This window comes from Pipistrellus kuhlii, unplaced genomic scaffold (genome assembly GCF_014108245.1).
Source record: "Pipistrellus kuhlii isolate mPipKuh1 unplaced genomic scaffold, mPipKuh1.p scaffold_m20_p_3, whole genome shotgun sequence".
NCBI classification, from domain to species: Eukaryota; Metazoa; Chordata; class Mammalia; order Chiroptera; family Vespertilionidae; genus Pipistrellus; species Pipistrellus kuhlii.
In genome coordinates, this window is record NW_023425529.1 from 182768115 (window position 1) to 182795397 (window position 27283).

The 27283-nt window shown below is 47.7% G+C and overlaps 1 protein-coding gene and 1 long non-coding RNA gene across 12 annotated transcripts in view; both read right to left on the reverse strand.

The window, feature by feature from the left end:
• Positions 1 to 27283, reverse strand: part of TENM3 (teneurin transmembrane protein 3) — a 367962-nt gene that overhangs the window by 138351 nt on the left and 202328 nt on the right. The gene's annotated exons all lie outside the window — the stretch shown is intronic.
• On the reverse strand, positions 2710 to 26496 carry LOC118729387. Of its 2 annotated transcripts, XR_004991214.2 has the most exons (3): positions 26477 to 26496; positions 12174 to 12178; positions 2710 to 2783 (listed from the first exon to the last, which is right to left on the reverse strand). It is a non-coding gene; the product is annotated as an uncharacterized LOC118729387 (long non-coding RNA). The 2 variants fall into 2 exon arrangements; XR_006743024.1 differs by lacking the exons at positions 12174 to 12178; positions 26477 to 26496 and adding an exon at positions 15212 to 15222.

Here is a 27283-nt window from a genome sequence, read left to right on the forward strand (position 1 = left end):
CCATAAATATTAAAACTTAAGATAATTTTTAAAACCTATATTCTCTTTAGTTATACATGTAAAACAGTTACAAAAAGCAAATCATTGCTACCGCCTGGCCAGGCCTTGGCTGGCCGGAGCATCGTACTGCACACCACACAGGCTGCGGGCCGATTCCTGGTCAGCGCACATACGCAGGCTGCGGGCTCAATCGCCAGGCAGGTGCCTACGGGAGGCAACGGATCCCTGTTTCTCTCTCACGCCGATGTTTCTGTTTCTCTCTCCCTGCCTCTCGTTCTAAAATAAAAAAATATATCCTCCGGTGAGGATTAAAAATACACACACCATCCCACAAATGTCAAAATTAGGAAAAGTTCCCCATAGTAACCCATGCCATAAACACCCTCCCATACTATTGTATCTTATGTTAAAAATACTAAAAATAAAATCACTCGGCATTACCTTTCCTTGTAGCCTGGATCATCTGAAGGCACATCGAGCGATACTCAGTTTACATCAAATTTAAATTTGCTTCAGATTTCAATATTAAAATGTGAAAACAAGTATGCAAAAAGCCAGGATGCCACTTTCCGACTTAAATGAAAACTGACCTGTCTTGTAAATGTTCTGATGACAATTATAATACGTTTTTAAAATTACAATTAATCAGTAGAGAGATTGTGCCTACTTTACCTGAACCTTATTGTAAATGTTATTTTAAAAAATATTTCAGCAGCCGTAGGAGAAATAATTGATCTGACAGCAACCTGCTGATCACCCCTCCCCCGAATGCTAACGCTGCCATTGCTCTTCACCCTGCAGACCACTCGATATCGTATTTGCTACCTGCAGTTCACGGAGTCCATGCTGTCTGAAAATATCGTACCGTAAACTAAATCAATGTCTTAAAAATTATTTTAATATATTTTTACTGATTTCAGAGAGGGAGGGAGAGGGAGAGAGAGAGAGAAATATCAATGATGAGAGTGAGCCCTAGCTAGTTTGGCTAGTGGACAGAGCACTGGCCTGCGGACTGAAGGTCCTGGGTTCAACTCAGGTCAAGAGCATGTACCTCAGCGGCAGGCTCCTCCCCGGCCCAGGCCCTGGTCAGGGTGAGTGCAGGAGGGAACCAATCCATGTATTTCTCTCACATCGATATTTCTCTCTGTCTTTCCCTCTCTCTTCCACTCTCTGAAAAAATTAAGGGAAAAATACCCTCCGTTGAGAATTAAAAAGAAAATGATGAGAGAGAATCATTGATTGGCTGCCTCCTGCCTGCCCCACGCTGGGGATTAAGCCCAACCTGGGCCTGTGCCCTGACCAGGAAGAGAATCCTGATCTCCAGGTTCATAGGTCAACACTCAACTATTGAACCATGCTGGCTAGGGGAACTATACCCAGTTTTAAGTCATATCCTAGCCAGTGAGCAGGATACTCCTTCCAGATCGTTTGCATTCTTGCCATTTCAGGGGGAATGGCCTTTTAAATGGAAACTGAGTACTGATGCTTTTGTAGTTTTTTCCAATGCTATGTTTTTATTGATTTTTGAGACAGAGGAAGGGGGAAGAGTCAGAGAGAGAGAGAAACATCGGTGTCTGAGAGAAACATTTTTTAGTTGCCTCCGGATTCACCCAGCTGGGGATCAAACCCTCACCCTGGGCTTGTGTTCTGACCAGGAATCGAACCAGCGACCTTTCAGTGTAAGGGATGGTGCTCCAACCAGCTGAGCCTCTGGTCAGGGCAATGCTTTTCGGTTAAAAGGGAAAGAGAGTGTCAATTGCTACTTCGGTATAGGTCTTATTTTCCAGACTTTTCCCATGCAAACTTGCGGAATTCACTTTTCTGTCGTTAATAGTTTGGGGATAATTTTCTGTGCGCGTGTTAACACTAAAAGCCTCTTCCAAATACACACCTCTCCCCGGCGGTAATGACTGAGCATCGAGGGGCAGGCAGGAGGGTCCAGCGGGCAGAATCCTGCATACAGGTGATATGAAAGCGACAGCAGAATGTGATCATGCATACAACCGAGTTCCGTGAACTGCAAGGTGCTTACAGATGTGTGCGGCACTATTGTTTGGGAGACAGCTGGTGCGGCACTATTGTTCTGGGGCTTTGTGGCACCTTTTAAAGTAGCATGACTTTCCACCACGTGCTAATGGCCACTGGAAACCTTCCCCTCTGAACGGGTTCAGAAAGCAGCCCGTGACTTAGATACTCCTTCCTAGACCTGGCCTTTTGGTCATGGGTCTACACATATGTCAGCCCCGTTTCTTAAACCTTCCCACAGAAGAGGCAGGTGAGCACTAGATTTAGGGTGAAGAGGAGAGAAGACCCGGAGAACTGGTCCTCAACAAAACATCAGAGACGGGTGACATAAGCGATGGAAATTCATTGTCCCCCAGGCCTGGGGGCTGGGAGCCCGGAGTCAGGCCCCCCGAGTCCGTGTCCTGGCCAGCAGACAGCGGCCGCTCCCCACGACCTGGATGGAGACAGTGTGAGCCGTCGGTGCTGGTCCTTCTAGAAACACTACCTCTATCAAGTCAGGACCAGACCCTGGTCTCTTTTAAGCTTAATTATGCCTTTAGAGCAGCGGTTCTCAACCTTCCTAATGCCACGACCCTTCAATACAGCTCATGTGGTGGTGACCCCAACCACAAATTATCTTCGTTGCTACTTCGTAACTGTCATTTTGCTACTGTTATGAATCGTAATGTAATCATCTGTGTTTTCCGATGGTCTTAGGCGACCCGTGAAAGGGTCGTTCGACCCCAAAGGGGTCTCAGCCCACAGGTTGAGAGCCGCTGCTTTAGAGGGTGTACGTCCAGATAGAGTCGGGGGCGGGGGAGGGGAGAGGGGAAGCCTCAATGCATGAATTTCTGGGGAAACAAACGTTCAGTCCAAAACAACTGGGTTCAAGTTCCCTGTCTGAGATGTAGTAACTGTTTAACTTTGAACAAATCCATGTTCTAGATATTCTAGATTCTCTAATTCCTCATCTGGGAAATGGGGGTTATAGTCACTGTCATACATAAGGATTGTGAGGATTAAAAAAAAAGTATATTAAGTATCTTTATAAACTGCTACTTTGGGATAAGGTTTTATTTTCTAGGCTCTTCCCATTTATTCAAATAAAGCATATATATATATATATATATATATATATATATATATATATATATTCCATATATATTTTTTTGGTCAAAGATGTTTATATGTGAATATGTTTATAAGATACTTTTTTCCTCCCATGAAAATCTTTAAAACATTCTTTCAAAATTTCTAAATGTGTGCAGGCAAATATATACACCTAATTAATTTTCAAAAGTGCCTCTTACCATCACTTAAGAGTGTTTACTAAGCGCGATGTTTCCCCAGAATAAAAGAGGGAAGGAATGTGCATTATTACAGAAATAATTCCCCGTGTATGCAGAACGGCTGGTTAAAACTGGCTTCCATCCTGCTTCCTGAGCTCATACATTTTAAACACTGAATTTGTGTTCTTTGCACTTAAAGGAACAAACACACTAAAAAATGCTGCTCCCGCCGAAACATGTGAAAATGTAAAGATGAATGAAACAACTTTATGTTTCACGGCATTTGCTTTGAAAATCTGATTAAGATAGATGTCTTCAGCTGGTGATTCTTCAATGTCACGTTGTCACAGTTCCCATCAGCAAGATGTTTTAAAGGCTTTCGATTAATATTGCATGCCAGAACTGAAATTACATCCTTTGTCGTTTAGTTCTTAATGGTGCAAGTGACATCTATCAAGTAGAGCTTTATGAAGCGTGTGTGATTTTTATTGCAGGCTGTTTTCACAAATCTCTTTTGGGTTTCAGAAACGCTGCTTGGGGTTTGCAATAACTACGCCTTTCTGCTGAAAATCAGGATGATTCTTAAAATTAAGGGGAGACGTATGATCAGTATTTACTTATCAATAAAAAATCCACTTCAATTGGTTGCATTCTTATTTGCATAGCCTTAAATATGCTTGCTTTCACCCAAATATTTTCGTACATCACTTTATATGATTATAATATAATCAGAATCCTTGCCAAACACACGGAGCTCACAAACCTTCATGGGCATGCACGCACAGTATCTGCTCAGTAAGGAAAAGAGAGTACACGTTGTTGACTGCTGACCAGATTATGCTGCAAAAGCACATTTTATTTAAAAAAAAATACAATCACTAATTTATTTTAAAGAGGAATCTGGTGTCCTGACATTAACTCCTAAATCTCTGAAACTCCAGAATAACAAATATAAGTCATTTTCCTGGATGAAAGACCCAAAGTCATAATAAAATTTTACCTATAAATACATGAGGAGGATATAAGTGGGGGGAAAAAAAAGACAATTCTTATGCTTGATGTTGTTTCATTGTTGCTGGTGTTTTGCTTTGGACATAAGCCAACATATGTAGGTCCCGGCTCTGTCACTGACGTGTCCTCCTCTCCCAGCCCTCACTCCCTTCATCTATAAAATTATGGGATAGATGATGATTTCTCCAGTCCTTTTCCCAGTTTAAAGAAATAAGCCATAATTCTCTAGTGTTTTTAGTGTGTGTGTGTGCATGCAAACACACAATTTAAAGCGTTGGTTGCTAATTTTATTTTATTAATTTTTATTTTTTTCATTTTTTAAATTAAGGTATTATATGTGGACATATCTTACCATTGCCCCACCCCCATACATGCCCTCCTTCCCCAGAGTTTTTCGTCCATTGGTTTTGCTTATAAGCATGGTTGCTAATTTTGAGTCTCAAATGCTGTTATACTTTACCACTTTGCATTTTATAAAGTATAGATCTAGCTAAGATAAACCAACTGATAAAAAAAAAAAAAAAAGAGCAATCGCAAGGGCTTATCCTGGGATGTGGCTGGCGCCGTAAGGTGCCGGCCTCTCTCCGGTCCGCTGTGCTCTGTGGGCTTTCTCAGGCCTGTGGCTGTGGCCGACCACACGCCTCTGATCAGGGAGAACTAACATGTTACCTTGAAGATCGCCGTTCTCAGCCAGCACGCTCTGCGCGTTCATCTTCTTTGGGTAATTGCACGTTTAAAATTAGAATCTCCGTCTCTGGCTCCACACGAGGGAATAATGCGCGTGCAGAAGGGTTTCCAATCCCAACGCCCCTGGCAGATCACTGCGGTTCCCGGTAACTCTGTCAGGAGGTCCCCCAGCCCCCCGCGACGTTTATGTGAATTTTTTCTGCTGTATGTGGTTCACTTTCGAAACATTCTCTCCATTAGATGGCATCGATTTTCTAAAGCATTCCTCCATGCCCCTACCCAGTCTGCAGCAATTCCGTTAACCCTGGAGACTCAAGAACTCCGTGCTTAAAAGATGATGCTCTTTCCTTAAGAGAAAGAAAAACAAATTTACATATTTTTCCTCTGTGTGTGTGTGTGTGTGTGTGTGTGTGCATATGTCTCTGTGTGTGTGTTGCTAGAAGTAAATAGTTAAGCAAATCATTACAGAAAGGAGTTACTAAAAATCTAAAAATAAATTACTAAAAATCCAAGATCAATTCAACATCACAGACCCTAAATGCAAAAAGGGGGTGCACACAGGGGCAGGAACTCACACAGAAAATTCACACCCATTAAAGCCATGAGGCTCATTATGCTCTGAGCTCAACATGCACCCCTTTACTTCGTCTCACAGCCAGCTGACGCTGTCGGCACTGATTCCCACTTCTCACGCGGGAGAGCAGGCTCGGAGACATGGCTATCAATGGTCACACAGCACGACTCCGGAGCTGTCCACACTGATTTCCGCAGGAATAATGACCGTTGTCCATTTTGTTTCAAGCGTGTTGTCACGAAGAAAATGAAGAGGAGGAAAAGTTGGCTTGAAGACAGTACCTCGCTCTGGCCGGCTGCTCAGTGGTTAGAGAGCTGGCTCATGAACCAAAGGGCCGAGGGTTTGATTCCCAGGCAAGGGCACACTCCTCAGCTGCAGGTTCCCCAGGCCTGGCTGCGGCATGAACAGGAGACAACCAACCGATGTGTCTCTCTCACACAGGCGTTTCTCTCTGTGTGTCTCTGTCTCTTTCTCTTTCCCCCAGCCCCACTCTCTTACCTCCCTTCACTCACTCTAGAAATCAATGGAAAAAGCACCACCAGTGAGGATTAAAAAAAAAAAAAGATAGTGCCTTAGAAAATCCATTTTAATGGGAGGAGGATTTCTTTGAGTCTGAGGTCAGGGGGCCAGCTAGCAAAGGCCGGAGTGAGGAGCACAGCTGGGAGTGAGGAGCACAGCTGGGAGTGAGGAGCACAGCTGGCAGTGAGGAGCACGGCTGGGAGAGCCTGCATCGCGGAGCTGGGCCGCCTGTGAGCCGGGGCATTTGACAAACAGCTTCATGTCATTCCCCCGCCGCCCAGACAAGGTAACGCTATTTCCTGCGTTGTGAGTGTGGAGTGTCATTTCTTAAGGTTTCTGAAGCCGGTTCCTCTCTTTCTCATCCTGGGAAACAAAAATGTTCTAGGCCAAAAAGTCTCTAAAATGAATCAACAAAAAATTACACGATCCTAGATATTCTTCTTTTGCTTCCTGTCCTTATCATACATATCGGGGTTGGCAGGTTATTGTACAAACGCACATCGGCTGCTAACGGAAGCATGAAACGCTTTTCCTGCATTCTGCGGGCGTTACTGGGGTTACCCAACCAACGGGCCCCAGAGCCCGGGCCCCAGGCTTAGCTCAGCAGCAGCACAACCGAGACAGCTATCTGAGGCTGCATGAAGAAGAGTCAGCGGCCTCCGAGTTTGTAAGGAACCGTTAACTCTTCAAATTCTTACTCTGATTCCATATTGCCCTGCTTATTTCTATTTTTGTTTTCAAAGATGCTTCATTCATTTGTGAGGGCCTCGACATAGTGTCCGCCTATATTATAGTTAAAACAAAATAGTGCCTGCTTCCCTTATTAATTTCCTACATTTTACCTACGTATGCGAAAATACTGGGCAATTTAAATTTTTAAACTGATCCATGTTATAAAAACAGTGTTAGAAAAGAATAGAAGTAAAATGTGCATTAACAATGGCCCTTTCGCATGCCAGTGCAAGCAGGGGCAGCGCACTCCAGATATATAATTTGACTTAAAAAGCCAGCAGAACCAAGTTCCTCAGACAGATGCCATGACATGATTCCTCCAGCAAAGTGGGAGCTAGTCTGACAAAGAACCCTAATTAACGTTGAAACAATGCAGACGGTGAAAGCCGAGGTGCACGTGACACATGGCTGCTCGCATTGACATGCAAAGTGGCCCCGGACCCTCTGTAGCTCCTTGAGGGCGTCCCCCACAGCGGGCAGGCGGCCCGCACCCCGGGGGTGGCAGCCAGCACCGGGCAGCGCCTGCAGCAGGAGGTCCTCCCGGAGGCAGTGTCCAGGCCCTCATGCCTGCGTGCTGCTCCCCCAGACCAGCACAGAGAAACACCTTCTGATGTCCGGGCAAGTCAGAGATGCAAAGATTTATAACCGGGCCGAGCGAATGGGACCGTCAACACGGGAAGTTACACTCACAGTGAAACGTCAGACGGGATCTGATGTTCATCCTCATTGGACAAAAGTTTCTCTGAGAAACACTCTCCAAATGTCTTTGTTTTTTCTTAATGAGGTCATATTTCTTTTCATTAAAAATGTGTTTATTGGTTACAGAGAGGAAGGGAGAGGGAGAGAGAGGCATCAATGATGAGAGAGAACCATGGATCAGCTGCCTCCTGCTCGCCCCTCACTGGGGGTGGAGCCAGGAACCTGGGCACATGCCCTTGACCGGGAATGGAACCGTGACCTCCTGGTCCGTAGGTCGGTGCTCAAGCACTGAGCCACACCGGCCGGGCACAGTTCCCAAATGTTGCTGCTAAAAGGGGAAGGGAGGTTAAAAATAGAGCTTGGGAGCCGAAGCCAGAGATAACGTGGGGCACGGAGACGGCGGAGTAGCTGGGACCTTCCCTAAATGCCTCCTTCCCCTTTCCCTGAGAATCCAGAGGAGTTGGAGCAAGACAAAAGGAGGGAGCCCAACTTCCAAAATAGCACTGTGCCGCGGTATTAATAGTGTCACAGCCAGAGAGATGACAGCCAGGGTAGAGCGCTTTTGTCTCTCCTTAAATAAGCTCCCCAGGCTTCGCAGCGAACCTGAACCTTTCTTTTTTAAACAGAGAGAAACCATCGAGGCTGATGAAGATGTGATATTTGTCCTGCACGGGCCCTCCGCACACTCCTGTCCCACTTCCAGCGACAGACGCCTCCGCAGCAGAACCAAACCTCCGCGCCAGGCAGCTTTCTCCCAAGAACCACGATGCCCTGGGCTGCCCCTGCCCTCGCAGGCCCGGGAGCTCCCAGTACTGACTCCTGTTGGGAGGAGAATTCCCACAGAAGGACACTCCCATGGGTGTTTCCAGGAACTCTGTACCAGAGTGCCACCAGAACCTCGCTCTGAAATGACGGATGCGGTGTACAGCAGGTTCCCTGAAAATGAATCTAGATAGCACATCCGTACTGGGGCGGAGGGGGGTGGGGTGGGGGGGGGGGAAGACAGGAGGAGAAGGGAAAAGAGAAGTTTTCAAATCTGTGCTATGGCCACAATTTAAAAACCCACTTCAGCGAGTGTAATGTCATTGTTCTTGTCCTGAGACACCTCACAGGGAAAAACACATTTTTCTGTGTGCAACCTGCCCAGACCGAGTTCCTCCTCCTCCTGCGTGCCCCACCCAGCCCGTCTCTTTCCCAGCCTCTCCACTTTTCCAACGAAATCACCATGTGCTGGTCAAGAGCTTGTGACACTTCGTCTCATATTTTCTCTATATGTAACCTCCAGTGCTGCCTGCAGCTTCCTGGACCTGGTCCCTGGTCAGCCCCCAGCCCCCGAATTCCTACCGCATCGCACTATCTATTCTAGACCCTTCCTAGGACCTCTCGTTCATCAGTTTATTAAACACAACTTTTGTCCGTGGAGTAGGGAGAGACCTGGAAAAAAGCCTGCATACTGACATCTTTGCCTATTGCCTTTTTCCATGCCTATCTCCCCTGCATACACCTGCCTACCGGTACTTCATTTTCATAAACGTATTCTCCTTCTTGACCAGCCCTGGTTCGCTTCTGCCAAGTCACAAACCCAGCTTTCACTGACCCAGCAATGTTCACGCACTGAGGACACTCAGGGGGAAGACAGGCTTATTGGCCTAAAGGAGCGTATGCTCTTTCTGTAGCCAGGACTTTGCATACCTGATGGAGCTAGAACACATATCCCAGACAAGAGCAACACACACACACACACACACACACACACACACTCACACACACTCACACACACACACTCACACACACACACACACACTCACACACACACACACACACACACTCACACACTCACACACACACACTCACATACTCAGACTATGAGAGAAGGGTGAGCACACAAACACACTCTCACACACACTCACACACACAAACACTCACACACACACACTCACACACACACACACACACACACTCAGACTATGAGAGAAGGGTGAGAATAAGGGATAGCTGGGTAGACGAGAAGGCTCACAGTATAGGCTACACTTCAGCTGAAGTTTGAAGGGAGAAGTCAAGACTGATGCCAGTCAGGCAGTGACATGCCGTGGACTGGAGCAGTGACACGGTTTGAAGAGTTCCAGGGAGACCAAGTGGGGCCAGTGTGCACTCCCTGTGGCAGGCCGTGTGGGTCCTGGGATGGGACTCAGGATGAGATGAGAAGTCGGGGGAAGATGAACCGGGGTGCTCTTCCCTGCTACCAGCATCTTGGGGCAGCAGTTCAGCTCCGAGGCCACGGCCCTCTTTTTAAGTGTGTAACTGAGCAGACTCATTTGGTCACAGTTCATTCCTTCACCCCACCGATACTTACTGAGCGCCTGCCAGAGCATGAGGGACACACTGGCTTAAAGAATAATAAATTAGGTCTTAGCTATGTTGATAATAGTTTAGAAATGTTCGTGTATTAGTGTATTTTGGTAAAATAGCTTACAGGTTGCTGAATATCTGGTGATATTGTAAAGAGTTGAAAACGGAAATAAAAAGTGCTTTTATTTACGTGCATGCCAACCACAGCTATGAATGCGAAAACAAATGTGCTTCCCAAGCTTATATTCTTTCCCAGACTCATTATATTTCCTGTTGTTAGTATAGCAGGCCCACTTCGATTACTGAGGACTCCATTGCCATTTCTAAAATTAACTAGCAGAGTTTCTGATGTAACCACTGAAGATTAGAAATTGCCTTCCGAGAGCCATTCCTTCACTACAGCAATGCCACAGAGCAATCCATTCAGTTCCAAAAGATAAGGCACAAGGATCTCTTCCACGGATTCACTCATTGATTCCTCCCTCCGACACCTACACCCCGCACTCCTATGTCAGGGCCTCACCAGGAACTAGTACTGCAATGGTGACTTAAACGGACACCCGCCTTCCCTACTGAAGCTTCCATCAGGCGTGACTCCGCAGCTTTCCTTCTATCGCACTGCACGGCCTTCCCACCCTCGAGTGTACAGCCATCCAAAGAGATCAGCTAGTATGTGGTACAGTCTGGGAGATGCAATGCGCTCAGCTCTGGAAGGTTCACAGAGGGCTCTGCTCACCAGACCACACTCGCTGGCTTGAGAGGTGTCTGTCAGGAGGAGAAGCCTTAGGAGAACTGGGACAGAGGCCAGCACACACCGGTGAGTGGGTCACAGGAAGCCAGTTCACACTGGCTGGAGTGGGAGGGTACGGTGGATGTTGGGACAGGGCAGCAACAGGCAAATGAGACAGGAACTGAAGGTGGAAAGACAGGAAGGGAAATTCTTGGATGGACCTTGCCTTGTGTATTGACCAGAGAATTTGTGTGTTACTATATTGGAAACAGGGAGTTGCTCTATGGTTTTAAGCAAATGAACGACAAGGTCGCAGATGTGGTTTTTTTTAAAATTGATTTCAGAGAGGAAGGGAGGGAGACAGAGATAGAAACATCAATGATGAGAATCATTGATCAGCTGCATCCTGCATGGCCCCTATTGGGGATTGAGCCTGCAACCAAGACATGTGCCCTAACCGGGAATCGAACCCATGACCTCCTGGTTCCTAGGTCAATGCTCAACTACTGACCCATGCTGGCCGGGTGGTCACAGATATATTTTATGAAGATTTCTCTGGCATTAGCATGGAGGACGGGTGTGTGTGTGTGTGTGTGTGTGTGTGTGTGTGTGCGTGCGTGTGTATGTGTGTGTATGTGTGGTGTTGTGTTTGGGTGAGTGGTGGGTGATGAGAGTTAGTAGCTATTTGCAGTGTTGCATTGAGCACATAATCGAAAGCCCTGGCAATGGGGATAAAATTGTCGGGTCAGATTCTAGAGATAATTAAGAGGCAGAATATATCGATTGCCGTTAGCATCAGATTAAATGGAGGGTAGGGTAAAAGAGAGGGATGTGCATAGAATTTTTTAAATATTTTCAGAAATACCTTTCATAGTTTAAAATTACTTGAAAGTCATGAGAACCCATTGGGTTAATCCTATTTGCCTCTCACTGCTCTAATGATTATGCAAATCTATACAGGATTGATTTAAATTTCTATTAACATGCGGCCATTGAAAAACTTCCTTTTCGCACCAGTGCATTGGAGTGTTTGTACTGCCTTTTGAATTACAAAGTCTATTGTTATTTGTAACCCTCCACAGCACTGAGAGAATGCTCAGCACAAAAGGCTCTCTAAAGTTAATTCTTTTCATTTTATCCCACATTCAAAGTGCTTTTCCATGCACGCTACCCATATTAAAACCAGGTGGAGAAGTGTGAGGAAAAAAGAACATTCTGGGAGAGAGAAATTTGGGGTTGATGGGAACCAATCTGACTTCTTAAAACAGCTCAGGAGGTGGCAGGGGAGAAAACACAAATATTTACCCCAAAACAAAACTGAATAAACATAAAACCACGGAGTAGATACCTTGTAGATTTTCTGAGCATTGTCTGAAACATAAGCCCAGTGCACTCCTATTAAAGTTAAACTCTTGCTTGTTCAATTGTTGCTTTCAGTTATAGGTCCCACATAAGTGAAACCATAGTATTCTTAACTTTTTCTGGCTGACTTATTTCGCTTAGCATGATGTTCTCCCGGTCACATAGAGCGATGTGCATTCTCTCTATGGCTGAGTAGTATTCCATTGTGTCTAGGAACCACTGCTCCTTTACCCAATCTATGGAAGGGCACTTCAGTTATTTCCATGTCCTGGGCACTGTGAAAAATGCTGCCATGAATAGGGGTGCATATATCTTTTACAAATAAGTGTTTTCAGATTTTTTTTGGTAGAAACCCAGAGGGTCATATGTTAACTCTATTCTTAATTTTTAAAAAAATATTTTATTGATTTTTTACAGAGAGGAAGGGAGAGGGATAGACAATTAGAAACATTGATGAGAAAGAAACATCAACCAGCTGCCTTCTGCACACCCCCTACTGGGGATGTGCCCACAACCAAGGTACATGCCCTTATTGGAGCCGAACCTGGGACCCTTGAGTCCACTGAGCCTAACCAGTTAGGGCTATTCCTAATTTTTTGAGGAACCTTTATACTGTTCTCCACTGTGACCTTACCAGGTTACCTTCCTACCAGCAGTGAATATGAACAAACAAGACAAACACACTTTGTAGGCTCAGACAACAGTGTGGTGGTTGCCAAAGGGAAGGAGGGGGGACTCCACAGAGACAAAGATCTGACTTCAGATGGTAAACACGCAATGCAGTAGACAGATGATGCATTACAGAATTGTGCATTTGAAACCCATATAGTTTTATTAACCAATGCCACCCCAATCTTATAATAAAAGGCTGAGAAGCAAATTGACTGAACGGTGGAATGACTGGTTGCTATGACACGCACTGACCACCAGGGGCAGATGCTCTGACTAAGGGGTAGTGCAGTTCAGCCAGAAGCCAGGCTCACGGCGGCACCAGTGGCAGTGGTGGGGGCCTTGCCTGCCTCCTCAGCAGCACTAAGAATGTCCAACTGTCGGCTTAGGCCCGCTCCCCCAAGGACTCCCAGGCTGTGAGAGGGTGCAAACTAGGCTGAGGGACACCTCCCCCCCCCACCCCCGCATGAGTGCACCAATTTCGTGCACCAGGCCTCTAGTAAATTTAATAAAAAGTAAAGTTCAATTCTGCTTAGAGTGATGCATCATCACACTATGAAAACGAGAATGACTGAGCACAGCCTCAACTCTTCCAGTGGATCTCAGCGGGCAGACGTTATAGATAAAAAAGAAAGGAAGCATGGAAATGTCGCTTTTTCAAATGGAAACCTTATTCTTTGACTGATTACTATTCGCGTTTAGAAATGAGAATTTTAGAGTAGAACATGGAATTTCTACTTAATACAGTGCTTTAAAAATTTTTTTCTTATTTTTCTAAAATAAATAACTTTAACTTACTTTGATTTCCCCAAATAGAAAAATTTGACACCAAGCACTGCTTTGCAGAGCACTTAAAATAAATGACAGTGAATGTGTAAACTTCACATATACATACACATGCAAATCAGGAACATACTGCAGACGGAGAGGTAAGCAGCAAATTAAAACATTCTAAATATGTAATCAGCTTTTAATATCTTTGTTTTTTTCTGGAAGGGAACAGAAGATAGACTTTTCAAAGCTCATGTCTCCGAGGCCTGGGAACTCCAAGCTTATAGCTGGCCATGTTTGTAAATAGTTTCCATGGAACACCCATGGCCGTTCTTTTGTCTGATGGCTTCTGCTCCACAACAATGGGTCTGAGTGGTTGCCAACATATGCCCCGCTCCCAGCCAAAAGCCTCAACTATTACCATCTGGCCCTCTAAGAAGAAATTCGTTAACCAGTTAGTTTTTTGTTTTTTAAAAAAATATATATTTTATTGATTTTTTACAGAGAGGAAGGGAGAGAGATAGAGAGCTAGAAACATCGATGAGAGAGAAACATCGACCAGCTGCCTCCGGCACACCCCCTACCGGGGATATGTCCGCAACCAAGGTACATGCCCGTGACCAGAATCGAACCTGGGACCTTTCAGTCCGCAGACCGACGCTCTATCCACTGAGCCAAACCAGTTTTGGCCAGTTAGTTTTTTAACTGGAATTTTGGAGAAAACTGCAGACACACATGCAGCTTTAAGAAATCATAACAGAGATACGAGTGCACCCTTCACTCGGTCCCCTCAAGGTGAAGTTCACATGAGCTTCAAGTTTAGCAGAAGCTGGAGAGGAAGCCTGCATACAGACACTCAAGGTTTAGGCCTAAACGGTAAAGTCATTGTTTAAGAAGGGAGATACTGCTGTGTCTGTGAGCCGAGCCAACCGTGCTACCACCTGAACTCGCGTGTAGATTCCGTGTGGGAGGGAGGAGTGCAGAGACCAGGCCGGGAAGAGGGCAGAAAGGGCAGTGGAACCCACCCAATGAGGTGTCTTCCTAGGCTGTCTAAAGTATCGTTTGAAATCATTGTCAGAAAGGCACAAATAACACATGTCACTATGTGTTCCATCTGAGTTTAAAATACATAAGAGATGGCACCTATCAATGGCTCCATAAGGTGCTTTAGCATTGAAATAATTCTTCTACAGTGGTTCAGAAGAATCCATCTGCTTAAAGATGTTTTCTCATTAATTAAGTCAGTTGAAGCTTCCTCAATGCAGTTTAGTGGCACTGAGTAAATAACTGCACGAAGTAACGCACATCGAATTAAAACAAGCCATAAGTAAATTCTCCCTGTGAGCATCCTTTCTGGAATAAAGAGGAGAATGAATGAATGAATGAACGAATGAATGAACGGCAAATAATAAAGCAGTGGAAAACTGCATCTGTGATCAGAACAGAAAGGCTCTGGTTATGTGGATCCAGTCGGTATGACCAGAGATCTTGAAAGATTGAAACAAACAAACAAACAAACAAAAAAACACATTGGAGAGATCACCAAACTGAACTGTCACAGTTGGAATAAAAATGTACGGGGCGTTGGGTAAATGGTGAGGAAGTGTTTTGAGTCACAAATGGATAAAGCAGCGTGTGGAAGCACTATGTCTTTTGTGAATTAAAATATTTTTCCATGCTTGAAAAGAAACAGAAAATACCTTGAGCTAAAGGCCTTTAAGGAGAATTCATTTTAGTTGCCGGTAGTATTTTATTATGGTTAACCTATTTATTTTTGTTCCTGAACAACAAAATATATGTGCTCAGCTCTGAAACATAAAGTAATAACAAATACTGACGAATGTGAAAGAATTTCTTCTCAAGTAAAATCATTTCGGTGATGTGTGAAATATGAATTTCAATATTTTCCTTTTTAATAAATAAACACTACAGCCTGGGAATATCTGGAAGTGAATGATACATAAACTTTCTCTTAAATATTAAATCACAAAAATTTCAATTCTGATTCTTCATCTGTTATGTTAGTCCTCCTCCCAAATCCTTGAGAAAATCCTCAGGAGTTTTAATGGACACATGCATTGAAGTCATAAATATGCGTGGCATCCATTCCATGCAGAAACTAGGTTAAGACAGAAATATGCTGGACTTTCAATATTTCTTAGCTTTCATTATCTCACTGTTTCTTAGAAGTAGTTTCTGTGGTGTCTCCGGGAATTTCATCATTGTTTTCTTGTGATCCTCTCCTAAAATACGACTGAAGACAAAAAGTGTGAACCAAGGTTACAAACAACTTTCACCAATGGGAAGAAATATGATTCAGAGACTTGATTCCCATGTCAAGATGCTTACTTAAAGGTTTACTCAGAAGAATATGCTTAAAAACTTGCCGAGACACTTTATAGAAATCTCTCCCCAATTAATATTTTAAGTTGATCTGATAAAAGTATGCTGTCATGATCAGAAATCAGCTCAGTTCATTGCGGTGTACACATTAGGGGCTATGTTCCCCAAAGGCTCACTATCAGGTGTGTCCTACTACGCAGATCTCAGCAAAACTGCGATGCAAACCCTGAGCCCCGTCTGGATCCGGGGCGGCACTAACCCTCAGGGTCTCCCTCTTCAAAGGCAGAAGAGGTGGCTTAACAGCTGCTACCTCCGGAGAAGGTCGAGGAGAATGAAATTCAATGAAACAATGTCTAGCCCAATTTGTAACTGAAGGCAGATGACCAATATGTGATTACTTATGAAATTACTGTCTGACCTACTCAGACCAGGAAAGCACTAGAACAGAGCAGACTAAGGAAGCACTTTTTATCCCCGTCCTGGCCTCATTCTCACCCTAGGACTGTGACCTTACCAAGTATCATTAATACATAGAGTGATCTTGGTCTCTAACAAGGCCGTTAACATTTCTCAAAACCCTGGGTCAGGTAGCTACCAGAAATGAATCTGAGAATGTGAATTTAAGCTTCTTCCACAAGCCAACAAGTTCTTCTGTCTTTTAAAGACAAAGGAGTTTCTTTAACCTGAATACTTCTAATTTATTTATTTTTGCTGTTGCCTTGTTTGTTAACCCTCACCTAAAGGTACTTTTCCATTGATTTTTAGAGAAAGCTGGGGGAGGGAGTAAAACAGAGAGAGAGAGAAACGACGATATGAGAGAGACACATGTTGGGCCCTGACTGTGCCTAGAACCAAGATACGTTCCCTTGGCCAGAATCAAACCTGGGACCCTTCAGTCCTCAGGCCGATGCTCTATCCATTGAACCACACCGGCCGGGGAGCACTTGGTTTTTGATTTAGCTCTAACTAGAAGTAACGGAAGTATCAGTTTGGTAAAATGGAGGGAGAACCATAGGTCCCTGAAAAGTCAGTGGGTTTCTCCACACGATGCCATTGAGGCCACCTCCACGGTAAGAATTACAAGGTCACTGTGGCTCTGAAGGTGCCAACCACCAACTCGAGGGAGACCTGGGCCCGGGATGCCCACCGCGGCTGCCGGGAGTGACTCTGCCCTGAAGGATCCCAGTGCCGTCGCCGGCATAATAGCGGCTCCCTCAGCCTGACAGCTGGGTATGTGTGGCCGGGAAGACGACGGGAGAGATAAGCACCGTCTCTGCAGCAACGTCCCTTCCCGCCGGGAACTCCTCTCCGGCTGTCTGTAAAATGTGCCTCTGCACACAGACCAGCCGCTCACTCCCGTGTCCTCGGAAGTCTCTGTTTGAAAATGGGTCATATCATCCCTAATTGCCCTGTGCCGAACGGTCCTCGGTCCTCGGCTTGGCTTTCAGAGCCGTTGGTAATCATGTCACATTGTTTGAAACCCGCAGTCTGGGGCGTGAGCAATACACGTCCGGGAGCGCATTCTTCTGGCTTCTTAGCTAGCTCTGCTCCAGCAGCAGTGTCTGTTGTCTGCCACGTAGATCGTATGACCAAAACGTATTACCGGGAAAAATCCAGCTCCAGTGACTAGGATCCTCAGTGAACTGGGGTTGTTTTTTCTATCCTTCGAATTTTAAAAAAAATATATTTTATTGATTTTTTACAGAGAGGAAGAGAGAGGGATAGTTAGAAACATAGATGAGAGAGAAACATCGACCAGCTACCTCCTGCACACCACCCACTGAGGATGTGCCTGCAACCAGGGTACATGCCCTTGACCGGAATCAAAACTGGGACCTTTCAGTCCACAGGCTGATGCTCTATCCACTGAGCTAAACCGGTTTCGGCTATCCTTCGAATTTTTAAAGAGGAGGAGATGTAGTAGGAAATAGAAGTATTAAAAAGAACAAGAATTACGCCGTGCAGGTCCCTGTGATAACAGATTCATAGCCTTATGTTTACCTCTAAGACCATAATAGACACGGTACTTCTTATTTGTCCTTTAATGTAGGCAGTGCCCTTTACATGTATTTGTATAAAACGATACAGATTTTGTAATTTTGCCCTGCGTTAAGAATCATTCCCCTCTCCCCCTCCCCCAGTGAATCTTGCCATTTCTGGTAACTGTATTCCGTTCTCACAACAAACTCCAACGATGGTCCATGGCCCTCTCCCCACGGACTCAGGATATATACTTACAGAACCCCCATGACCACCTGCTCACGGACCGTCCCAGTTTTCAGAGTCATTTAGAACCAGCGCCGCTGTAGGCTAGAACCCTAGGCCAACTGCTTTAGCTGACTGGCCTTGGACAATGCTGATCGCCTCTCTGGTCTTACATTTGCTGGCAGACCTTAAAGGGACAGGATGCCTGACAGGTGGGCAGCGTCTGGAACTCAGTCCATGGCCATCTTCTCCTCCTAAACCACGTCCCAATCCGCTGCTTCTTGCCTGTATTTTCTCTGATGTGGTATTGGAGAGCCACCTCTGCCTCGTCCCCTCTACAAGCCTCCACCAGCAGATGGAGCCACTGAGGCCCCCAATTCTGCCCTAAGAAACAACTCTGCCATTCACTGCTCCTCTTTTCTTATGCCTACACACCCAAGCCATCATCACTGGATGAAGGGCAATCGTTTAACTCACTGGCATGACTTAAGCCCAGCATGACGCAAAGAACTAGACTGTGAGCTATATACACACACTACCATTTTCTAGTAGTCAAAGAAGGCAAAGAGAAGGGAGTTGATTTTAATAACAGTTTGTCACTGCCTGCACTCTATGTAGTAAAATTCAACTTGACCTGTTAGCCGAGCGGGACCTATAAATACGTCAAACGTAAACAATATTGGGAACGGGTAGGACATATGAATACGTCCTTGAAATATATGTTGCTCCCTGAGAGGGATGGTATATATTTTTTGTAATCTTTATAATTGTTTGTAAAATTTATAATTTTTTAATTCGATGTTTCCATTTTCTTGTTGGTATTTTTTTCTATTTGTTTGTAATTTTGTATTTTCCTTTGTGCTTTATATATAAATAAGCGAAAAAATATATATTTCATTTATTTTAATTAAGTATAAATAAAAAAAATAATAATATGAAATTACTACGTCCTCCGGGCGTGACGTACTGACACGTCCTAGTGAAAGAGTATACACCTGCTACAGGTTGCATAATTAAAAAGGGAAGTCCCCGGTTAACAGGTTAATTCTGCAAGGCCAAGTTCACCCCTCACCTCTCCTGAGAAAACTTCCAGAAAGTCACAAATGCCCCAGATCCCAATGGCCTCTCTGACTTCCTCACCCGCCGTCACCTAATCCTTCACCCTCCATCACAGCATCCTGTGACGGGTCCCCTGCTGCAGTCACCCCGTCCGCCGGGCCAGGCCGCCCTCTGCTCACGGCTGCTTCCGCCTGGTCCTGCCGACTTCCTGCCACGTTCCGCGGAAAGCTGGCCTAGGCCTCCCGTCTTCCAATCTGATCGCTCACACATCAGGCTCCGGGAATGGCTTCGGGAGCTCAAGATGTGAATTCTCACACTTTCCTTCCTGCTGACCCCGGAATCTCACAATATAGGCTCATACATTTTCATTATGAAGGTTTTTATTGGGGTGTCATTTGCATAAGGGATACCGATCTTATGTGCTGAGTTTGGTGATTCTGGCCATTGTGTACACCGCCTAACTACCACCAAAACAAGACAGCAAGCATGGCTTTCACCAGCTGCTGGCAAACATGTCTCTGCAACATGACCACATCATGTTCTCAACAGAAAGCTGCTTCCTTTTCTGAACTTTTTGCCACTGACTCCAGACATCACACCGGCAGTGAAACCTTTTAAAATATATTTTCTATTGATTTCAGAGAAGGGAGAGGGAGAAAAAGACAAACATCAACGATGAGAGAGAATCATCGGTCAGCTGCCACCCGCACGTTCCATACGTGGGGCTGGAACCTGCAACCTCGGGCATGTGCCCTGACCAGGAATGGAACCATGACCTCTTGGTTTAACCACTGAGCCACACCGGCCGGGCGTGACAGAGAAATCTCCCTCAATCGAAGAGACAAGCGCAGGCATACACAATCAGGAGCAGAGATTATTTTCAGAGGCACCCAGAAACCAGAGGCAGACACGCCACCTGACCTTCTACAGAACATGAGCCAGGGGGGACTGCTTCCAGAACAGGGCGGACCGGGCCCTCAGTCCTGTGATCAGAGCAATGGAACGGAGAGGGACCCTCTGTGAGCTCCAGAAATATCAGCCATTCAGGGCCCCCAGGTTTACTTTCCCAGCTGGGCTGATGTTGGAAGGAAGACAGCAATTCAATCCTACACGCTAATGATCACTTAACAGATGTGCAAATCCTACTCTCCCCCCCTTCCTCCTCCTGCAGCCAAGAGGAATTCTCTGTGAGGCGGGGCCCTCAGCTGCCTCATCCATCTACGTGCGCGGGCAGGAAATGTGCTTCCGAGTGTTTCACTCCCCAGAGTAATCTGTGCAGGGAAGGGCGCTCTAACAGGAGACGCTGTGATCTAAGACAGGAGGTTAGCGAGCACCTTGGTAAGTGACCGGTGGTAGGAGGGACATGGGTGTCAGAGGAGCAGAGTGATTTAAAGTTATTTCTTGGGATAGCTGGCTTTGTACTTTTTCATGTGGGGACATTCTACTGTTGCAGAACCAACATAATTTGCAACACTACACATTATACCCGCAGAGTGGACTTAAAACAGCTGCTCCTGAACAGTAATTGTAAGAAGTTCGACTACAGCAAGTTTGGATTCTTTGGGATAATTGGATGTGGGCATGATGAAGAGCCACGTATAATTTAATCTGTCGCTTCTGTCTTCACAGCCGATACACTGATCAGAAAATAATTAACTGACTTATTACTTCCCCAGCTATTTTTGGTTTTGTTATCTTCGGTGGTAAAAAAATAAATAAATAAAAAAGTCTAGACAGTAGGAAAAATAAGCACAGGTAGGTAGTAATCAAGACTACAATTTCTCCAGGAGTATCTCTTACAACTGAGTCTTATTGCACTTTATAAATTGTGCAATATAGTGTTTTTGCTACTATATTAGCAATACTTTACTAATGGTAATGTAGTCACATACATTTTACTAACGAACATGTGAACAAAGCTTACCGCATTCTTCTGGAGACGGCCTGGTTATAGATGAACACTAATGAAAATGGGGCTTGTCACACACTGGGAATAACTCCAACCCAACCAGAAATATGTCCTACGTGGGAGATAAATAAGACCGTACATACTCATGTAGGACATTTATATTGTAGTGTGGGCATGTGCTGTCCGTAAACAACAGATAGAAAGCAGAGACAGGAAAGGAACCTACAGAATTATAAATTTCTCCGGAGCGCCTGGCTTTTCCATGAAGCGAAAAGGAAGAGGGGAGCAGGTGTCACGTCACCACAGGAGTTCCCACGGATCACCTGCCAAAGGGAGGGGAGGAGTAACACTTCCCTTTACAGACGACACACCCGGGACCCAAGCCATCCTGTGGATGCAAGACAGGGACCACTCAGTTCGCTCCCGGACACCTCGGTACTGTACTGTAATTTTTGCTGAAAGACTGCCATCTAAAAGAAAAGACCGGATCATCTCCTGTGGAAGTTGCAGGGAAACCCCGGGCAGAGCAATCAGAGGGAACTTCTAGCACTTCAACCTGGCTACACACGGGACCAGCAGCCTCATCGAGACAAGGCTGGAAATCCCGTGCCAGGGGCCCTGGACAAGCTGCCTGAGCTGTGTGAGCAGCTGTGTGAGGAGCTGTGTGAGCGGCTGTGTGAGGAGCTGACGATCACACGCTCCCAGCCATGTTTCAGCAGCGGTGCCGGCCGGGGAGGAATGGACTGGAGCAGAGTGAAGAGCAGCGAGAAAGGCCATGTGGCAGTGGAAGCGTGAAGCCGGGGGACCAGAATGGAGAGATCCCCCTGGGAAGGAAAGGATGGACACCAGCTGTTTCCATGGAAACGTCCATCTACAAAATAACCTGGGAATGCCTTGTAATCAACAAGGGCTTCCGGAGACACGAGGGGCCAGAAGGCCTTTTTAACGGCTCCTCTCCCAGCACATGCCTTACACAGTGAGGACGCCCATTACGTTTACCCCCCGTTTTCTTCTGACGTGTCCAAGATTAAGGATAATTATAATCTGCGTGAATGAACTCACTCCTTCCTCTGATAAAATGGAGATAATGGTCACTGCCCTGGCCACATCCAAGCATTATAACAGGGATCAATGACACGAAACTTACAGAACTGCTTCCTTTTTAGTAAAAAGGGATGGTTATTTTTAGAAATTACACAATTATATAAAGCAAGAAGATGAAGGTCCTCCCTTCCCTCTCTAATCCTAAATTCTGATCATAACCAGTTGTACCAGAGTCGTAACTTGAAATATTGATGCTGCTTCCCTCCCATCACCTCCATCGCCTTTTCCCGCTATCTTTCTTTGTGTCCCGAGACTACCAAGAACCTTAGGGAAAAGTTGTGAACGCAGAAGCAGAGTATATGTGAATACCTAATCCAGTCCCTAGCATTCTGCTCCTGGTCCCCCAAACCCATATCCCTCTCACAGGCACAATGCACTCATTCCAACCCAATAGCCTCAGACATCTTAACTTTTCCAGCCTCAACGCCTAATGTTCAAAGTTGTATCTACATGTCACCTACATCAGATCAGGGGGAGACCTCCTGAGGCAGAACCGCAGCCTAGAATCTGTGAGTCCAGACAGGTCTGTGCTTTCAAAACCCAGGGGCGGGCAGGCCCCGCACTGGGTTCTCGGCCTGAAAAGGAGAGGCCAGCCGGCGTGCGGCTCAGTGGCTGAGTGTCCGCCTATGAACCACGAGGTCATGGTTGGTCCCCAGTCAGGGCACAGGCCTGGGCTGCCTGCTGGATCCCCAGTGGGGGGCGTGCAAGAGGCAGCTGATGGATGCTTCTTTCTCATCACTGATGTTTCTATCTCTGTCTCCCTCTCCCGACCTCTCTCTGAAACCAATAAAAACATATTTAAAAAATACATTAAAAAAATAAGTAAAAAAAGAAACAGGAAAGAATAGAGGAGTCCCAAAGCTAGCCAGGCCAGTGCGCTGGATCTGAAGGTTCTAGAATGATCCTCCTTGCTTTGGCGCTCTGCCCCTGCACCCCTGGGGTGGTGCTCGGCCCCAGCTCTGCCAGGTCAGGCTGTGCACACCCCCGCTCTGGGTGCCTCCAATGTTTGAGGGCAGACCGCTGGCCCACTGACACCCAGGCGTGGCCCTGACAACCTCTGACCTCCGTCCCCTCTTCCTGTTCCCTGAAGAACAGTGCGGGGCTGCAGCGGCCCAGCTGCCCGTCCGGGACCGCGGGGACTCAGAAGCCCATGGCCCTCCTTGATTTTGTCTCCCTTTCCCTTCTCCCTCCATTCCACCGGCCAGTGTCCTGCGGGAATAACCCATGTCTGGCTTCTGCTGAAACGGCTGATTAAACCCACCCGCAGTGCTCTCCTCGGAACACGCTTTCTCCTTGTCCACAACATGGGTGGGCTGAGTCCTCCGAGTCTTCCTTCCAGTTGTGGTTGCTGTTTGAGTATCAATCCCTGCTTCGGCTCAGCTCTCCCTGAGGCGTTTCCCAGGAGCGGGAGAAGGAACCAGCAGGTGCTTCAACCCTTTGCTTAGAAGTGTCCTCTGCTACATACCCAACCTCATCACTCTGAGGTTCCACCTCCCACCGGACCCCGGACACAGTTCAGCCCAGTTTATGGCCACTTTATAGGCTTGGGGGAGTCATCCTGGGGCGTGGGGAGCCACCTGGGGCTTAGGGAGCCACATGGGGTTTGGGGGAGCCACCTGGGGTTTGGGGGAGCCACCTGGGGATTGGGGAGCCACCTGGGGTTTGGGGGAGCCACCTGGGGCTTAGGGAGCCACCTGGGGATTGGGGAGCCACCTGGGGTTTGCGGGAGCCACCTGGGGATTGGGGGAGCCACCTGGGGATTGGGGGAGCCACTTGGGGATTGGGGAGCCACCTGGGGGTTGGGGAGCCACCTGGGGATTGGGGAGCCACCTGGGGTTTGCAGGAGCCACCTGGGGATTGGGGAGCCACCTGGGGGTTGGGGAGCCACCTGGGGATTGGGGAGCCACCTGGGGGTTGGGGAGCCACCTGGTGATTGGGGGAGCCACCTGGGGATTGGGGAGCCACCTTGGGATTGGGGAGCCACCTTGGGATTGGGGAGCCACCTGGGGCTTAGGGAGCCACCTGGGGATTGGGGAGCCACCTGGGGCTTGGGGAGCCACCTGGGGATTGGGGAGCCAACTGGGGATTGGGGGAGCCACTTGGGGTTTGGGGAGCCACCTTGGGATTGGGGAGCCACCTGGGGCTTAGGGAGCCACCTGGGGATTGGGGAGCCACCTGGGGCTTAGGGAGCCACCTGGGGATTGGGGAGCCACCTGGGGATTGGGGAGCCACCTGGGGACTGGGGAGCTACCTGGGGATTGGGGAGCCACCTGGGGATTGGGGAGCCACCTGGGGCTTAGGGAGCCACCTGGGGATTGGGGAGCCACCTGGGGATTGGGGAGCCACCTGGGGACTGGGGAGCTACCTGGGGATTGGGGAGCCACCTGGGGATTGGGGAGCCACCTGGGGGTTGGGGAGCCTCCTGGGGGCTGGGGAGCCACCTGGGGTTTGGGGGAGCCTCCTGGGGATTGGGGAGCCACCTGGGGTTTGGGGCAGCCACCTGGGGGTTGGGGAGCCACCTGGGGATTGGGGAGCCCCCTGGGGGTTGGGGAGCCACCTGGGGATTGGGGAGCCACCTGGGGACTGGGGAGCCACCTGGGGACTGGGGAGCCACCTGGGGATTGGGGAGCCACCTGGGGATTGGGGAGCCACCTGGGGACTGGGGAGCCACCGTGGGGCTGAGAGGCGCAGGAACAGAGGTGCTCCCGCCAGTGTGACGCCTGCTGCTTGGCTGAGAGAGAGCAGGGTGACCACCCCGATGGCAGGTCCGGGCGGCAGGAGGCAGGCTCTGCTCCCGGGAAGCTGCTCCCCCCAGCGGCTGGGAGCTGGGCCTGGGCACCTGGCGGCCCCGGGATCCCTGTCCTGGCGGGGCGGCCTCCGGGAAGGACCCACGTTCGGAAACAGCAAACGGCTGCCTCTCCTCCCCGGGGAGGCCCCTCTCCACTTAACGGTAAAGGAGGAATCCGAGAAAAACGGTGGACTGCACACTGTGATTCCAACGTTACTTAGCACTTTTCAGTGTCTTAGCCATTTGCTCTGGTTTTCAATGAACAGAAGTGTGTGTGTGTGTGTGTGTGTGTGCGTGTGCGTGTGGTATGTGTGTTGTGTATGTGTGTGTGTGTGTGGTGTGGTATGTGTGGTGTGTGTGTGTGTGGTATGTGTGGTGTATAGTGTGTGTGTGGTGTGTGTGTGTGTGTGTGGTATGGTGTATGGTGTGTGTGGTGTGTGTGTGTGGTGTCGGTGTGTGTGTGTGTGGTGTCGGTGTGTGTGTGGTGTGTGTGGTGTGTGTGTGGTGTGTGTGTGTGGTATGGTGTATGGTGTGTGTGGTGTGTGTGTGTGTGGTATGGTGTATGGTGTGTGTGGTGTGTGTGTGTGGTGTCAGTGTGTGTGTGTGGTGTGTGTGTGTGTGTGTGTGGTATGGTGTATGGTGTGTGTGGTGTGTGTGTGTGGTGTGTGGTGTGTGTGTGTGTGGTGTGTGGTGTGTGTGTGTGGTATGGTGTATGGTGTGTGTGGTGTGTGTGTGTGTGTGTGGTATGGTGTATGGTGTGTGTGGTGTGTGTGTGTGTGTGTGTGGTATGGTGTATGGTGTGTGTGGTGTGTGTGTGTGGTGTGTGGTGTGTGTGTGTGTGGTGTGTGGTGTGTGTGTGTGGTATGGTGTATGGTGTGTGTGGTGTGTGTGTGTGTGTGTGGTATGGTGTATTGTGTGTGTGGTGTGTGTGTGTGGTGTCGGTGTGTGTGTGTGGTGTGTGTGGTGTGTGTGTGTGTGTGTGTGTGTGGTATGGTGTATGGTGTGTGTGTGTGGTGTGTGGTGTGTGTGTGTGGTGTCACGTTGTGCAGTGCTATGATACGGGATGATTCCTCCTGATAGACGGTAGGAGGGGTCCCACATCTCCGTTTCTCAAATGGGATTTCCATCCAGGCTGCGCTGGGCAGTGACTCTCAGTGAAATAGGCTCCGAGTGACCAGGGGAGGGGACACGCTTTGTGGCTGGAACAGGCAGGTGCGGGGTGGAGGACTCGGCGGGAAGAGCTGTCCATGGGGCCCAGCCGGAGGGGCACGGCCTCCTCCCGCCGCCGGCTCCTGGGGGGACGGACCGGAGGGCAGGGGGCTGCTGGGGGACCGGAACCTCCGATTCTAATGGAACAAAGGCCTCTGCTGACTGCGCTCCTTCACTGAAGTTAAACAGAAGCAGTGCGAGCTGAGCAGAACCCAGAGCGAGAAGCTCACTTCTGTGGCAACAGGCACAGGAGTCCTTTTAGACGTTTTGGAAACTTTGCCTTTTACCACTTTTGACAACTTTCAATTACTCAGCCCTGTGCACTCTACATTTGCATCAGTAATATATGTCTGTATCTATAGGCTGCTTTAAAGATACTCGGCAATGTAAGACCCACCAAGCTCCTCCCCTAGGCCAGTGGTCGGCAAACTCATCAGTCAACAGAGCCAGATATCAACAGGACAACATTTCTTTTTTTTACAACATTTCTTTTGAGAGCCAAAGTTTTTAAACGTAAACTACCGTTTCCCCGAAAATAAGACAGTGTCTTATATTAATTTTTTCTCCCAAAGTTGCGCTAGGTCTTATTTTCAGAGGATGTCTTATTTTCGGGGAAACACGGTATATAAGGTAGGTATATGGTTATTAACTTAATTAGGGCACTCCTAAGCTGGCCTTTGCTAAAAACCCAAGGGGCCAAACGCATGACAGCTAAACGCTTTGGCATGTGCCTTTCTCTGCCTTTAATGGAAGCACAGGGGTGGGTGTGGTCAGCCGTGCGCCCAGCAGGAGTGGCCATCCCCGTTTCCATGGGGCCTGTGATCTAAGGCGCCCCCAGATTTACTCAAAGGAACATCAGCTCCGGGGCAACGGGCGGGGGGAGGGGCATTTGCAAAGGGAGGACCTTTAACTCAACCCTTCACAAGAGACACTTCTGAGAGATGAGTTCTCCAGAAAAGAAAACGTTCACTGTTTTAGACGGGACATTTCCTCCTTATGAATTCTAACAGCCACACGATTTCGCTCATTACTTGGCTGCATTCATCGGGAGTAATTTGCAGAGCTGGGTTTGCGATGCAGTCAACTGTGTCAGAATGGTCTGCGGGCCGCCGCCAGTTGCAAGCACAACTCCTGTTCCTGGAGGGACCTGCCCCCTTGAAATGCGCCATGAAAAGCCCAGGGAGCTGGTGCTGAAGCAGCCAAGACGGAGCAGTGCCCGCCCCCCGCCTCCGCCCCGCCCAGGGACTGTCAGTGGAGCTTCTGTGCAGGA